The sequence below is a fragment of the Ambystoma mexicanum genome, chromosome 4q (assembly GCF_040938575.1).
Source record: "Ambystoma mexicanum isolate Mex_15411 chromosome 4q, UKY_AmexF1_1, whole genome shotgun sequence".
Lineage (NCBI taxonomy): Eukaryota > Metazoa > Chordata > Amphibia > Caudata > Ambystomatidae > Ambystoma > Ambystoma mexicanum.
In genome coordinates this window covers 209,986,928-210,004,588 of record NC_090928.1, presented here as the reverse complement: position 1 = coordinate 210,004,588, position 17,661 = coordinate 209,986,928, and the positions used below count along the sequence as shown (strand labels likewise).

The 17,661-nt window shown below is 45.4% G+C and overlaps 1 protein-coding gene across 1 annotated transcript in view; it reads left to right on the top strand.

Moving 5' to 3' along the window:
- LOC138467595 (potassium/sodium hyperpolarization-activated cyclic nucleotide-gated channel 4-like) overlaps window positions 1–17,661 on the top strand; it is a 2,558,748-nt gene that overhangs the window by 989,812 nt on the left and 1,551,275 nt on the right. The window lies entirely within an intron of this gene.

Below are 17,661 nucleotides of genomic sequence, written 5' to 3'. Positions count from 1 at the left end.
AAAATATATCCACAACGAGAATTACACATAGCAGATGAATTGATAGAAAACATATTGACCCATACAAAACAAGGCCCAAGATCAGAAGTGAGGCCAGACACGTCAGTAGCTATTGCCCAAGCCCCGCCCGTAGCCCAAGCTCTCCCTCCGGTAGCTCAAGCCCTCCCACAGCCACAGACCGCGCACGTAACACTTCCTATTAGCCAACCAGGTCCACAACAGACACTCCCTGTTCCCATTGTCCCATCCGCACCTCCCGCCTCAGACACAGACTCGGTACCGTCCGTTCCTCCCGGGGTTGAAGTTGAAACCACGGGGGCAAGAGGCGGGACTGAACAACGGGGATGCACGAGGGTAACTCGCAGCGCGATCAGCAAAGAAAGAAGGGTGGAATTGCAGCAACAGGCAGAGATGTATATAGACGGGAATGATGGGACGACAACATTGGCTTCGATATATGATTTCCGAAGAAGCAACGAAAGACAGGTAGTGTTGGAATGCAAGGGTGAATATTTGGTGGAGAAATGGAAACAGTTAATAGGGAAATTACCACCGCAGCGATTGTTAGATTTGAATGCATTAGCACGCTGTAGGGAGAGGGATGAAGAAGTGAGAGAACATGTATATGGACTTTTTGAACTTAAAGATGAATTAGATAATGATTATGCCAAAATGTTTACTACACCTGGGTACAGGAGTAGGGATATCGGGAGACATTGGAAGGGAAAAAAGGGATCACATAATAAACGGCAGCAGTTACCATCGCCGGGGCAGAAGGAAATGGTGGACGAATTATCGTTGCTAAAACAGATGGGGGCAGACTTGAAAGTATGCCTATTGAAAACGCAGCTACTACTGCAGCAAGTAGTAGGACACAATAGAGGGAGAGGGAACGCACAAGGAAGGAGTAATTCGAATATGCATGGGGGAACAGTGGGTGGGACCAAATCAGTGTGCGTATTGTAAGGAGGAAGGACATTGGCACAATGTCCGCATCTGCAGAATAGAAATGGGTCTGGTCAGAGGAGACAGCATAGAGGACACCAAGGAGCGAATGGACCAAATAGGAATAGTATGCAGCAACACCACAATAACGGAGGTAATCAAACCAAAGCCAAAACCAAAATGCCCCTAACCAGAGTCAGGGACAGCAAAACCAACAGTATGGAAACCAGAGTGGGGGAAATAGAGGAAAGAGTGGGAACGTTTTCGATACACAGCCAAACACGTATTCCAGTAACAGCAATGATTAAACATTGGACGATTGTGTTATTTCCCCAATAGGACAGCCTAGGACAGGGGTCGGAACCAGTGTCTATTCCCGTGAATCAGAGAGGACCCTACGTAGAAATGAGAGTCGGGAATGAGGAGTACCGCTTTCTTGTAGACACAGGAGCGCAGAAGTGTTCAATAGACCACCACTTGGTTCCGGATATACCACTGTCAGGGCAAAAGAATGTTTCCGTAGGGTTCGCAGGTACACCGGTCAATGCGTTTGTCCAAACCAGTCCCAGTTACTATAGGACCATTTACTGAACATTGTCCTTTCCTTTTAACAGAAAATTGTGGGGAGAACCTGTTGGGATTAAATTTGTTGAAAAAATTAGGTTCCGTTATACATTACACGGCAGACGGGGTGTTCCTAACGATTTGGCCACACGATGCACCTGTGTCAGAATTCATGTCCGAAACTTTACCAGGAGAACTAAGTAAAGTGCCAACCTGTATATGGGCAATGCATGACAATGATGTAGGATGCTTGAAAATAGGGCCAGTAAAGATCATTTTGAAAGAAGGTGTTACCTTACCGCAAATTACCCAATACAGAATTTCGGCTGAAGGTGAGAAAGGATTGAAGAGTATTGTTACAGATTTGGTGAAATTAGGGGTAATTGAAGAAATTACAGGCAGTACATGCAACAGCCCGATTCTTCCAGTTTATAAAAAAGGAGGCAATGAAGTACCATACCGTTTTATAATTGATTTGCGCGCATTAAACAAGGTAGTAGATCCACAATTTCCTTTAGTGCCAGATGTCACTACAATATTGACAATGATACCTGTCAGCAGAATATTTTAGTGTAGTGGATTTGAAAAACACGTTCTTCAGCATTCCAGTGGACAAGGACAGCAGATATTTGTTCGCGTTCACATTAGGAGGACGATCATTTACATTCACGCGGATTCCTCAAGGTTACACGGAAAGTCCAAGTATTTACAGTAGAGCACTAAAAGAGCAGCTAGACATGCTATAATTACCAATGGGTTGTGTAGTCTTGCAATACATAGACGATCTATTGTTAGCTGCAGACACAGAGGAGACTTGTAAAGAAAGCACTGTATTACTACTGTCACACCTAGCGGCACATGGCCATAAAGCTAGTTTGATGAAATTTCAATGTAATCGAAAGGAGGTGGCCTATTTGGGCTACCTACTTTCGAAAGAAGGGAGAAGGCTAACACCAGAACGCATAGAAAGTATTTCTTGCATGCCTATTCCAAAGACACAAAAAGGAGTCAGAGCCATAATAGGCATGGCTTCATATTGCCGACAATGGATTGGTAATTTTGCGTCAATTGTGAAACCGATGGTGAATTTGACTAAAAAAGATGCGGTTATGCCATTACACTGGGATGAGGAATGTCAGAAAGCATTTGATCAATTGAAAACTGCATTATGCTCGGCTCCAGTTTTGGGCTGTTTGTGTGTGAAAGTGAAGGATGTGTATTGGCGGTTTTGACACAGGAACAAGGTGGAAGAAATTGGCCATGCGGCTATTTTTCTTCTGCACTGGACCCTGTAGCAGGCGCACTACCACGATGTTTGCGATCTGTCGCGGCGGCTGCTGCGTCAGTGAACCAAACGGAAGGGATGGTATTGGGGCACACTTTCATTCTGATGGTGCCACATGCCATAGACGTTCTATTAAATAGGACACAGACGAAACACCTCACCTCTGCTAGATTGACAAGATATGAGATTATCTTGTTCGTGCCCCATATCCAAATTATGAGGTGTAGCGCTTTGAATCCTGCAGAATTAATGCCACTACCCATAAAAGAAATTGGGGAGGATGAATCACCCCCCACGATTGCTTAATGGTCACTGAGGAAGAAACCAAGGGGAGAGTTGATTTAAGTGATACCTCACAGAAAGAGCCAGATGGAGAGTTATTTTGTGACGGCTCATGTTTTAAATTACCAGATGGCACGACAACTGCTGCATATGCTATCACTACCCTAGAGAGCGTTGTAGAAAGCAAAAGAATCCCCTACGATTCGGCACAAGCCACAGAGATAATAGGATTAACCAGAGCCTGCGAGATTTCTGTAAATTTGAATGTGAATATATATACTGATAGCCAGTATGCTTTTGGGGTGGTTCATAACTTTGGTCGACTCTGGTCTGAGAGAGGTTTCTTGACATCACATGGTGCCAGAATTCAACATGGCCCTTTGATTGTACGATTGCTGTCTGCACTCACGCTTCCAAAACGCCTGGCAATAGTGAAATGCGAGGCACATAAAAAGGTTACATGCAAAGTAGGAGAGGGAAACGCGTTTGCAGACAGAATTGCGAAACAAACTGCCACTGATTTAAATACCAAAATGATGACGGTTCAGACTGAGGAAGTACCCTGTATGATAGAAAATGTAGTTGCCACTGTCAAAGAAATGCAGGCCGAAGCTACGGCCGATGAAATACAAGGGTGGGCAGAGGGCTCTGCTGAGTTAGATCTGGAAGGTTGTTGGGTGGACAAGGGAACTAGAAACTGGATGTTGCCAAATTCCTATGTGACTGCAATGGTCACAATGGCCCACAGCCCTACCCACATCTGTGCGAAAAAGATAATACAGCACCTATTTACAGTATGGCAGGATGTAAACATAAAAAAAAATGCAGAGAGGTTGGTGCGGAACAGTATCACGTGTTTGCAACATAATGTAGGAAAGGGAACAGTGACTCCAATAGGCAGTTTTGGCCCGCCCTCTATGCCATTTGAGGTGATCCATTTTGATTTCATAGAGATGGAGGGATGCCAAAACTTAAAATAAGTCTTAGTGGTGATCTGTGTATTCAGTAAGGGGGTGGAGGCATATCCCTAGAAGGACTGCACAGCAATGAGCACGGCAAAAGTAATGCGTAAGGAATACTTTTCCAGATTTGGCTTGCCCCGTGTCTTATGGTCCGATAATGGCCCACATTTTGTGGGTGCAGTGGTGGTACAGATATGTGCGGGTCTTCAGATTGATAAGAGATTCCATAGTTCAAGGCATCCGAGTTCAGCCGGTCTTGTGGAGAGGCACAATGGGATTCTCAAATCAAAAATCAGTAAAATATGTGCGGGAAGCAAGTTGAGTTGGGTGGATGCATTACCAATAGGACTATTATGCATGCGTACGTCTGTACAGGCTAAAACTGGGCTCTCCCCGTACGAGATCGTAATGGGGAGGCCGGCAAATGTATGGTGCGCACCACAGCCAAAACGACTTAGTGAGGTAGAACATCCTGTGCTTAGTACTTATTGTGGCCTTTTAATGCAGAAATTGCGTTTGATTCATTAGCAGGTGCAGAAGGCATTACCAGTGAGATACACCGTACGGGGCACGCGCTGGAGCCAGGAGACTGGGTGCTGCTAAAGAATTTTGAAAGAAAGTCATTGTTAGCACCTAGGTGGCGCGGGCCCTATCAAGTACTCTTGGCAACGCAGACGGCGATACGGGTGGATGGACGGAAGTCATGGATCCATGCCACCCATGCCAAAAAGATTCCAACTTCACTGAAACACTTGCCTGACCCAGATGACCAGAAGGAGACAGCGGTCCCAGAAACGGAAGAAACTGTTCCCAGTAAGCAGCCACCAAATCTGCCAAAACGAGAAGTGAAACTCAAAACAAAGCCTGAGACGATTGCCAAAAAGGGGGAAGGGCAAAGAGTGCCCCAACGTTGCCCAGCAGAATCAACATCACTGTTGGCCGACACGAAATCTGCCTTGCAAATACCAGCAGAAACAAACCGTGTACCCCTTTGGCACCCACCAGCACTTGCCAGCACGCCAATGACCGAATCTGCATCACTGGCGCGGCGCACACCAGCACCTGCAGTAGCGCCACAGGCTGACTTTGAGCCTGAATCTGGAAGTGCACCGGCACTGTTCACGGATCACACGATACCAGGAGTGAGGCGATACAACTTGCGGCCTCGAAAGACAAAGTGATCCACAGTTCTTTTTGGTGTTTATGTCAACATCTGGTTCTGCTCATGGACGGAGAAGGAACTAGAGGTGTAGAGGAGAGAAGCGTGAAAATTGTGCAAGTCGGACAATTCAAGACTCGCGGCTCCTCGGTGCAATCATAAAAAGTACATGTGTCAGGAACCAGAGCGGACAAGCTGGGCGCACATGGTACTAAGGCAAAAGATAACTGATCAAGAGTCCTCTGAGCAGTATGAGAAAGGACAAGTGATCTTGCCTAAAAATAAATAAGCAAATCCAGGCTATAAAGGACTGGCAGAACTGAACTGTGACAATTCCGTTGAACTTATTAACATCAGAGCAAGCGCGACGAAGAGAGATATCCTCAACGAACTGTAATAAGGAAGAAGAAGGACAATGAGAAACATGTCGGGACGGGCTCCAGCCTCCTCCTGCACCACTGCTGAGAATGAGTCAATTATAAAGACTGTAAGCTTAAGAAAAACGCATGGTAAAACGAATTGTATGCTGGCACTGACAATAATTATGTGCTTTATGAGCGTGGTAGCACCTATAACGACATCCCTAATATTATGGTATGTGGAATCGACACACCCATTAGAAATGTTTGTACCAATAGTTAATATATCCACTACTGAAAGCCCGGTTCAGGTGATTACTTATACCCTGCCCCCAATGGAAGAAATACACAGGGAAGGTTTCGGGAAGAACACGTTGTTATTCATCATGAACATGACACATGCAATTCTGAAGAAAACAAATTGCTGGGTATGTGCCCATTTACCACAGCATGCTGGGAAAGGAATAGGGTGGTATGTACAGCCATTACCATTAAGTTCTGCATGTAGTGCATCTTTAGGTGCAATGTTCTATGGGAAATGGAATGAGAGCAGTACGGGTCAATTAGACAGAACCAACATGAATGAGTTTGAGGAAATAATAATGAAGCCTGTGGGTTGTTCCATATTCCATAAAGCACAAGTAATGGCCCCAGCGCCCATGAGGAAAAGTACGCGAAAGATAACACGACAAAATAGACGAGATAGATTGTCCCCACTAGAAAAAACATCTGTAATGACGTTTCGTGTAAGAACAGAAGGGGACAAAGATGCAATCCCCCCCATCTTACACAGTGAATTATAGCCCAAGAACTGTCCCTTTTTGTCTAAAAAAGAAAGGCTCTTTTTCAGTCGGAACTTATACTGGGTGCATGAATACAGTGGTATTGAAATGGGAAATATAACCAGTATATGTGGGAGATCCAGTTTATTTTATATGTGGAGAGAAAGCATATCATTGGTTGCCCAAAAACTGGGGAGGTACATGTTACCTGGGTCTACTGTTCCCAGGAGTATTCCTCTTAGAAACAGCAGACATGGCCAGACTATCCAGAACTAGAGTCAAAAGGGCTGACGAGGGTGTTTTGATAGCAACTGATGTAGCAAAATCATTTATTCCATTCTTAGGGCAGATAGTGAACTCCTATAATATAAGGCAGCTGTCCAGAATACAAAAAAATACCATAAACACGACAGATATACTATTTAACATGACGTTGGAAGAAAGAGGAATCAGGTTAATGACGCTGCAAAATAGAATGGCTCTCGATGTAATCCTGGTTGATCGTGGGGGAATTTGCAAAATAATGGGATCAGCGTGTTGTGTATATGTCGATGACTATTCCCCTACGATCTTTGAAACGATAAAGAAAATGCATGTCCTAAGCTCCGAACTCCCTACTGAAGAAGGAAGCTTGGGAATAGGGTCTTGGTTTTGGGGAATACTGCGTTCTTGGGGATGGAAGTTGATTTTGATATTAGTAGTGGTGTTTGAAATGTTCCTAACGTGCTGTTGTTGCATACATTGCCCACCAATAGTTTTCGCTGAGGTAACTGAGGGATGTACGGAGGGATGTATGCATATGATGACAGAGAACAAACAACCTCATGGTCGAGCTGACCAAGACACAAATGAGATGAAAACAGTAAAAGAGTTGATGGCTATAGATATTGATGAAGACGATGATGTTTATGATAGCATGAAAAATTCAGACATAAGTACTTCAGACTCATCATCACTAGAGGAGGTTTCAATAAATAGATGAGACGTTTGGCATACGGCCAAAGGAGGGTTTGTCAGTCTAGAAAAATGGATACCTCTACTTTGTGACCGCAAACGTATTTTGGTGGCCAAGGGCCAACCGTCTCATGCACGATATGACAGAATATAGGTTTTCGAGTTTGCCAATGAACGGCCATTTTGATGTAACAAGAATCGCCATTTTGTTTTCTAACCATTGCTCATTGCTTTCTGTTCTTATTGCTTCGCAGTACATGTTCAACTTACACTGCTCGACTGTAAAACATTGTTGTCTGCACGTAAAAGGACAAGGCTGCAGGGCCGCGAGGATAACAAGAGTTCGTTGAAACACAACGTAGGCAGCGCCAGGAAGAATGCCAGGCTCCCTCCCGAATGTAGCCTTGAAGCAGAGCTGCAAGACATTTAATCATTTCGCAGCTGCCCGCCAGTCTCGTTATATGGTAGAATATGTTAGAATAAAGCAGCTAAAGGCTTGAATTATGCTCTTCTTATGGCCCCCCTTTGCTGAGCCCCGTTAGAGCGTGTCGGCTCCCAGGACACGAATAGCACCTCATAGACAGCAAGGTATGGAATGCAACTCTCCCCCCGTATGTAGCTCGCTTCCAAGAACAGAAGCGCTGTGTTCGGTTCAACAACTGAAAGATGCCTCCGCACTCACAAATTGCAAATTGTTACTAGAATAGATGTTTGAAGGTGTCATAGTTGTCGAAAATGTCCATCATCACACCAAGTTCAAAGACACCCAATAAAGGGGGTGTTAAACATGTCATAGCTGATTGTTAGATATGCATTTTGTATATATGTAACTGATGTACGTAATTCACTCTCTTGCGTCCCTCGAGGTCTAGAGATACACGTCGCGGGGCGTGAGACCGAGTTGGCCAACTGAGACTTTTGCTTTGTAATAAACCCTAGCTTTGGGAATACAACCTCGTTTCTGGCGTATCTATCGTGTGTGGTGACTCGCCTTGTTTTCATAGACGTGAGGTACCCCTAGGGGCCCCTTTCAAAGAGACCCCCATACATCTGCAAGTTTAAATGCTTGCAACAATGTGGATAGGACTTTGGCAGAGGGGGCAGGGTGCATAGATTTGTCAACTGATCTATCTAGTACAGGGTTGAGTGTACAATTAATTTCTCCTCTCCATATCCATGTACCATCAATGTGTGGGCTTATTAGTGTGTAAAGTGCGCTTTGTTTCTCATTTGTATGGTGAGTTTCTTGCAGGAGCGCAATATCAATTTTCTGACGTCTTGAATAAGTCATAATTCTATTACGCTTGATATAACTGTTGAGACCTCTGACATTCCAGGATACTATTCTAAGTTCCCCCATCACCCACAACAGTAGTACTATGCATCAATGGTTCAATGTTCAAATATGGCATATACAGTGTGGATTCATAGCCTAACTCCCAACTAACTACCCCAACTCACTCCCCCTCCCCTTTTCCAACAATTGCCCAGCTCAGTTCCTTGTGCTCAGGCATCCTCAAATCTCGCTCACGCCCCAGGATCTTGTCCTGGTACATGGGTGCAGTAGGCAGATACAAAACTGTCCGTATCTGAACAAACAAATCCAACCTGAGGTGTAGGACGCTCTTGCGTGGTGCGATCTTAAATAAGCACCACGTTGTTGACTCCTGCATTTCTGCCACTCTCGTTTTCCAGAGGCATCCATCTGGCGGGCCTTATTGCTGCTGTGTCATGTATTAATCAACCTCTGTAGTCCTGTATTTGGACCCGGTCTCCTAGGCGGCCTGCGGATTGTCAAAGGAAATTGCATGACCTTTGTGAATCACTTTCAGTCTAGCCGGAAATAACAACGTGTACTTCAGGTTGGCCACACGTAGCCTTTTTTTCACCGATATGTATTTCATCCGCTGCTTCTGCACTCGTAGGGTGTAATCTGGCTATGCAGTTATTGTGGCCGACGCTCAGTGGATCGTCCCTCCTTTGCAGAGTTATTCCAGGATCTTTTCCCTATCCTGGTAGTTCAGTATCAATAGTTGGTAGTACAATATCCAATATCAATATTGGTTGTGGCGGGGCTCCTGGCGCTGGTTTCCTCATCTGTGATCTATGCGCCCTTTCTACCAAAAAACCTTGGGTGAGGGCGCCCGGACCGATTTTTCTTGCTGTAACAGGGTCTCTATGTATTCCGTCGGGTTCGCACCCTCTTCTCCTTCCAGGAGTCCAATAATTCTTACATTATTGCGTCTAGCTCTGCCCTCCGCATCTTCGGCCCTGCCCTCCAGATTACGCACCTGTTGCTGCATTACCCTGACCTCTTTGGAGGTGTCTTGAAGGCCACTCGTAATTTCCGCCACTGTCTTTTCGAGTGTTCCTGTGCGTTCAGCGAGTGACCTTACTTCCTGTTTTAGCAAGTTCACATCTATGCTGAAGTCGTCCATTTTAGCTTCAAGCGACTCCTTCAGAGAAGCTATAGCCACTAGGATCTGCTGATCTACGCCTGCCATTGGCTGCTCCCTTTGAGATGCTAAGGTTGCTGGGGCTGGACTCTCTGCAGGGTGCGCATGGTTTGTTGTCGTCCTGATTCGCAGCACCCATTGTAGTGATCGTGCCGCTCAGGTGTGTAGCTTCCACTGCTGTAAATGTGATTACAGGCGGGTGTGCCACTACTCCACTGTTTGTCCTCTGGGGTACTGTGGAGTATCTATTAGGTACTACTTATGGCGTCTCAAACACTGTCAACCCTGTGCAGATCTTAAGCCTTTGTATGCTTTGAGCTGACTGCGTTGCCCCACTATGACCCTCTGTGCTTGCGTTTTACCATGTCCTGCGTGGCCAGGTAGAATTTGTCCCCGGGTGCCTTTACGTGTAGTGGCCCACTCTGGCTCAGCAGGACCATCGATATGCCTGATATGCCCGGGGTCTGTAGTCTCAGGCCTGCCGTATTCCAGTTGCCTGTCCCCCGGATGGATCCGTAGATTCGATGTACCACTCTGTTATGTCTTCCCAGGTTTGGGGGGGGAACCTGTATGACTACTGTTTCTGCCTACTTAGGCAGCATACCATGATGCCCAAGCGTGGTGCCAGCTTCCATCATATTGACCCCTAGGTTGACATAGGTTCATGCCATTTATGCATCGAGTTTGGTTGATCTCATGCAGATGTAGGCGTCAGCTTCTTCTTCTCCCCAGATCATGAGCCTGCTTAGGCACTCAGCTGAGTGTCAGCGAGAGATTGTCCCTCTTTTGTGACCTTGTATCACATTTGCTTGCTCTTTTCTTCCTCAGGCACCCACAGCCCCCCTTAGGCAGTATCTGTGCCTGCACAATTCTGATGTTGTTACTGGGTGTGCCGATACTCCCCCTGCCGGGCTGGCCTTCAATCCACTTCGTCTTCTGTCAGCTTGTTGCCTCCTTGGCCCGCCCGTACGTGCGTTCCTCCGGCAGGTCATCTTCAACCTAGGGCTGCCGTATTGTCTATACCGGAGCATGCTTCCAATCTGGTCTGCCCGCCAACCGCAGCTTGCTTTCCCCTCCAGTCCGCTCCTTCACACAATATGCTTGCTGGGCCTGCTCCCTCTGTGGTCCGTCGCACGTACCTTGCTGGGCCTGATTACTTTTTGTGGTCCGCCGCATGTACAGAACAGGGGCCAGCTCCCCCTATGGATGGCCTACACTCGGCGGCCAGGAAAGTTCATCGCTGTAGTCCGCCTTCAATATTTTAGTAATGATAAGTACGTGCGCACCATCAGCACAGTTTACCACACCACTGGCGGGGTCGGGGGTCCCTTTTGGAGTCGTGCCTTCGGTCACCCTCCTGGCTCTGCAGTCCCCCGCTCATGCCTTACATGTGACTGTGTTCACTGTGGACTCAGTCAGTGGCCCTGTGCCCAGTATCCCAGCACATGGCCAGGGGCAGCCGCTGTTGTTTTGTTCAGCCGCCGTCAGCCGGCAGCCCTGGCCTTCTTAGTAGGGGCAGTTCACCTCCCGGATTCCTTCATGCTCAACCACTGTAGCTTCAATCTCTGCCGCAGTCTGTGCCGCAGCGGTCGGTTGTTTCTTTTCTCGCCAAAATCCGTGCAAGTCTCACTCAGGCACCAGCACCATTCTTTTTGCTTCAGTGAAATGTTAGATGCATCGCTCAATTTGTTTGCCATCTGTAGATGGAGCCCAGCCTCGCGGTCTCTGCCATCTTGATTTCTTCTACTCGGGTCAGGTCGCTGACTTCAACAAGTTCTCTACTCGCTATCTGCAGCCGATTTGCTTAATTTGCTGTACGCATCTGTGCACGGCACCTTCATGTACCTCTTGGTATTATTATAGACTCTTCATTATGCATCAGCTTGCAGTATTCGGTACGGATCTCCGCCTCCCCCTTCCTTGCACTTCCTGTCTGCGCACTTGCACAACCTTAAATGTACTAAGCTTAGCAGGTTTGTCTGTCATGCCCTCCTCTGTCTCCCCTGCCTAGCTTGGTTGTGCCTGAAATACTCATGCATAGGCACAGTGATGACCAACCTTTCTTTCTTGGTTTGTCCTTCTCCCTAGCCCTCCTCCCCCCTTTCTTTCCCACTATTTGTTCACGCACTTACACCAATAGAAATGCCTCTGGCCTAGTATACTAGTTATTGTTGTTAGATCATTCAGAATCTTCAAGGCCTAAGAATGACAATCATATCCCCTTTTTTCCTCCCCGCCTTGAAGCACTTTGAAGCACTTCACTTGTGTTTAAGCGCTTTACAAATAAACAATTACAATTAATTTGCAAACAGAATGTAGGACTGTATGCAACAAGGATTTTGGAACTGGCAGATGAGGGAGTGCAGTCTAGAAACTCCACTCATTACAATAAGCGAAGCATCTTTCCATAGAGAAATGAGAGAAACTGTTTCAGGACTCAAATGTTTGAGCTTTAAGATGCTATGGTGGAGCAGTGATTTCCATTAAGCAACCTCTCATCTGCCACATGCTTGCAGTGGACACCATATAAACTTTGGAAAATTCCTGTTGATAAAGTTCCCCAAATATAGGTACCCCAAGGTAACACTCTTTACATATTTTTCTTCTTAGGCCCACCTAGACCGAATATGATATGATATGATATGACATTTATAACACGCCTATGCACAAGTGTTTCAAGGTGTGACGAGGCAAGGGAGGCGGAACAGAGTCATTCAGATCGTGCTAGTGCATGGGAAGGGGGAAGGAGAAAGTGCAGAGGGGGAAGGGGAAGGGAACAGTGCAATACATGGGATAATAGAATAAATAACAATAGTAAAGTATGGCCAGCAGGTGGCAAGTGCAAGGGAAAAGGGTAAGTACAGACATCAGGTGTCAAGAGCTCGTGGTGGGACTGTAGGGATACAGAGAACAGTTCCCAAGTGCATGGGTTTCCAGGAGGTAGTGCAGGTGTGCGACTGGCAGAGAGGGGTTAGAAAGCCCACTCTATCTTGGTCTGTAGCAAAGGTACGTGGCCTAAACGTAAAATATACTGTACAGGCTTCCAAGAACTCCTTTACCTTTTTTGGGGCGCCATCAAACTTCCCGGAAGAAAGCGGCATGGGAGGTAATTCTGCCGGGGCAGGATCGCGTTTGGAAATCATCTGCTTCATAACAGGGTTTTCTGCCTTTACCGTCTGAAGTTCTTGAGCCATAGCATGGATGGCCTTCCAGAGCTCTTGAACTTGCTCCTCGGCTGACATACTGTTATCTTTTGGCGTTGCAAACTGTCTTACCTCAGATCCTGTGGTGACCTCTGCCTCTCTCTCTTCCACACCTTCCTCACCTGAACCGTCGGATTCCAGGTCCTCAGAGTGAAGATGCCGCTGGGTCAAGTAGTCTCTCTCCTTTAGTGGTGGATTCTGCCTGCCACGGAAGGAAGCCACAGTGAATGCTTGTTGGACAGCAGACCTGTGGCTCCGTTCCCGTGATCGGGCTAAATAGGGAAAAAGCCAGAAGGCATAAAAAACCCATGTCCAATGAATAACAGGTTCCTCTTCGGAAGATGGAATGCCAGTAGCGTAGATAACTTTCCAAGCCAGTAGTAGAGTGAGAACTTGAGTATTTCCGGATGGACGGTGTGGCTGAAGTCCAGTAACAGAGGGTACTCCGAAGGGAATAGTAGCTTTACAGAAAAGAAGGGAGAGCCACGATAGAGAAACGCCAGGAAGCAGGAAGGCACAAAAGAGGAGAGAAGAAAGGAGAAAGCGGACGTAAAAGCAACAGCTGGAGGGCACTGTCCGCGAGGAAGAGGGGAGCCCAAGGAGAACACCAACCGACTCTGCTGGCGAGACGGGAGCTCGGCAGGGGAAACACAGACAGCAGCTGGCAAGCGGTAAACAAAATAAGCAAGAGAAGAAAAGCACACTAGCGTCGGACCCAAGGAGCGGATACGAAATCCAAAGGTTTGCAGCGCGGAAGCCGCCGGAAGGAGAGGGGGGAAGTACCTTCTGACGGATGCTGCGCGGCAACCACTAGACCGCTACTCCAGGGAACCGCGGGATGCGTACCGGAGCACTCGGGGCTGCGCGCGGCACCGCAGGCTCCAATGCGGAAGTAGCCGCCAGCCACAGCGGGGGATGACAAGAGGTCTGACCACTCAGAGAGGAAGGAGGAGATCTAATTAGGTGGCCAATAGATAGTAGCCACAGTAAGGGCATAGCTAGGAGGGAGAGAGAGTCTGCAGACGAGGCATTCAAAGGAGGGGTAGGCCTGCGTAGGAATGACAGAGGCAGGAATCCACTCAGGGAAGATCAGGGCTACACCCCCTCCGGAGCGGTTGGGCCTGGGTGCAGAGAGCATCTTGTCGACGTCAGGGAGGAGAGTGTCAAAGAGAGTGTGAACCATGTCTCGGTGAGACCGAGGATGTCGAGGTCAAGTCCTCCAGAAGGTGTCAGATGTCAGAGGAGTGTTTGACAGCTGAGCGAGAGCTAAGAGTGGCAATATGGAGAAGGTTGCCGCCCTTAACAGACTTCCGGGAAGGGGTACAAATCAGAGGTACGCCCTGCGGAGGTGTAGAAGAAGCCAGTGGTTTGATGGGCCAGGGTTTCAATAGGTTTAATCTGAGGTTAAGCTAGCATAGCTGGAATACAGTTTAAATAACAATTTCTTTATCATTTACACACATTTAATTCCTTGCCTAACTTGAGTAACGTGTTTGTCATTTCTCAGAGTTCCAGGTTGTTGACTAGTAATAGAATTAGGGTAAGGGTTTGGCACAGGTTTACAGTTGGTGGAGGGGTTATGGTGAAGATTTTAGGTAGTGATATGTTAAGGACACGTTTTGAATAAGGGTTAAAAGTAGGAAAAGGTTGAGATTTAGGGCCTCATTACACGGTAGGCGGTAAGGGTTAACGGTCACCGGTAATGGTACCGGTGACCGTTAACCCTTACCGCCTTACTACGAGGTCCCTTAGCGGGTTGGAGAATTTAACGCCTGCTTTTTGCAGGTGTTAAAAACCAACCCGCTAAGGGACCTTGGTGCTAATTACGGCACGGCAAATTTGCGGTACCGTAATTAGCACCTTCCCCATTCCCATTAATGCCCTATGGGGCATTAATGGGAATGGGGAAGGGCAATGGGGGAAGGGGGAATTACCGCCCCACCAACCTTGGAATAGGGCGGTAATTCCCCTTTCCACCAAGGCGGTGCCAGTATTTTACCGGCATGGACCAAGGTGCTATTAGCACCTTGGTCCACCGCCTACCGTGTAATGAGGCCCTTAGAGTTGGAGTAACAGTGAGGAAAAGGTTAGATTTAAGGACAGTTTTAGGGTGCTGGTGAGAGTAAGGGTTAGTTGATGTGCGATTTTGAAGAAACAAATGAAGAATTTGTGGATGGCCTCTACGAAAGTACGTTGAGAACAACGTTCTTGATGAAAAGCACTCAGCGAATGCACTCTTCGAAAACATTTGTGTTTAGATCCACGTGTTGTGCTGCCGGTTATTAAAATAGTACTTTATTTTTAAATCAGTGGTTACTTTGGTGACTATCAGGATAACCAATGCCAACCTACTATAAGGTACTATTTGTTAATGTTCAAAAATGTGCATTGACGGACACTTTTTCCCCCCAATTCAAAAAAGTGGGGAAGAGACTTGGGTTTCCCAATATTTTTCCAACTATTTAAATCTCGTCAAAGTGCCCTATAGTAATACCTGGTTCACTGGCCCCCTTCCACCATCATCACCAGAACTGGTTGTTTACCCATATTGTATGTCTGGCCTAAAAAACAAACATATATAACTTACTTCTAGCTACTCTGCCCCAACTTGCATGCAAAACTTCAACTAAAATAATTCCATGTACAAATAGTGTGTGTCCAAATATAGCAAATAATACATTGTACATTTTACTCAAACATGCAGTGAATAATATTTCTGAAAAATATAATACATGCATCTGACATGCAATATCTCCTTCAAGAGAGCAATCATGAGTCTCCTATTGCTCCATCAAAATACATTTTAAAGTGTACGTTCGTTTAAATGTGATTAGATATATAAAAGTATAGTAGCTTTTGACTGTCACTATATCTGTTTGCAAACATCTCGTGTGGTACATGTAAAAATCAAATCTGTCTTATCCAAAAACAACATCAAAAGTTTAAGCTCTTTATTTGTTTCTTATGGCAAAAATGATTCTCAATTGCAAAACAAAAAACAAAATGAAAAACAACAAAAATCATAGGCTTTGGTATTGATTTTCGTAGTCTCTATTGTTTATGTGGGCTTATCTTGATATAATGAGTGGGATGGGGCATTTACACCTTGTTTCCGTGAGTTTGTAGAGTCATGGCACCAGCTATTTTAATACACACATTGCAAATTAAGGGTATTACCTGTAGAGTATACTTAATATATCAAAGCGTATAAGTCCTAGAAAAAGGAGGATTGAAGGGATAAACTGTAGGGAGTTATTATGTAAAGTGTACTTTCTAAATCCTCTATTATGGAATGCTGCAGGGTTTCCTGCTTGTGCTCTGTAAAATAGATGGCCATATTGGCCAAATACTATTTGAGAAAAAGGCCTCAAATGCATATGCTATTGTGATTTGTAATTGTGCCAACACACAGCTAACATCATCATGCTGCTGACATCACCACGCTAACGTGTTGTTAGTGTATGGTCACTAACTCTTTACTTTGTTATTTCCAAACTAGAATAAAGGATAAGTGCCATTATAATTATACCAAAAAGATCTCTTAGCCACTTGTAGAAAAGCCTAATTGAATAGTACATATATTAAGTGACTATCTGGTAAGTATAAGTGGCATATGATGGAACTAATTCATGCAATGTGTGTCTATTACAATGCACTTTACAAATTAGTGGCAGGATATAGTAGGTCCCCTATAAAGTATGGGCTTATTGCCATTCCAAATGGACGAAGCATCACCAACTGTTTTAAATATGCTTGATTTTTCCTGGCAAGAAAAAGTACCTATCATTACACCTCAGTTACAAAGCATGAAAAAGTAACTATCGCACCTCAGTTACAAAGCAATTGAGAACTTCCTGGCATTCACACCTTGTTTTATAGAAAACCTGAATCTAATATTGTTTCCTGACTTTTATTTTTTTGGATCAAGTCACCACGTCTTTTAGATAGCTGAATTATTTAAATGATCGTCCAAGTTAGATCAGAAACACACGTATGGGATGCCGCATGACCAAAAAAGATAACAAATCAGCTGATCTGATTTGCAGTTAGAGAAGAAATGCTGTTCCAATTTGATCTTCACCCATTCAAAAACTTTAGACCTCTTAATAGGTTCGGAGGAGATGCAACTTCCAATGTGTTCTTCCCAAGGCTCTTTAAAACATGTATAGATACATTTTCAACCCCCTCTCAAAGCCAAACAACAAAATGAGTTATAAATAGTGCAGAAGTCTCAAGTTATGGAAGATGTTTAATACAGAGCCTTCTTTTGGCTGGTTCTCATGCATAGCAAAGGCATGTCTCTATAATAGATGTTTATGTTTGTTATTGGCAGCTTAATGGTACAATAGAAGTGGGTACTGCTGCTTTAAAATAATACCGAGGACATCCATTCTTGGAATGTGGCATATACTTCTTAGATCTGAGGGCAATCATTTCTGTTAGAACTGACCTTAAAGCAATTGAAAGCGTATTCCATTGCAACCAGCCCAAAAATACATATTTGGAGTGTGCTGTATAGGCACACCATGCTGTCGCCCATTAAACATAATTTTGGGAATTTTAGACATATCTCTGACAAGTGATAATTTTCTCGGGCTGTATTTTACCCAAAAATCTGCCTAACTCACAATGACGGCCTTATTTCATTAGTAGAGCCCAGGCTTTTAGGGTGAAAAACATTCCTGACAACAGAGCCATTCAATGTGTTTC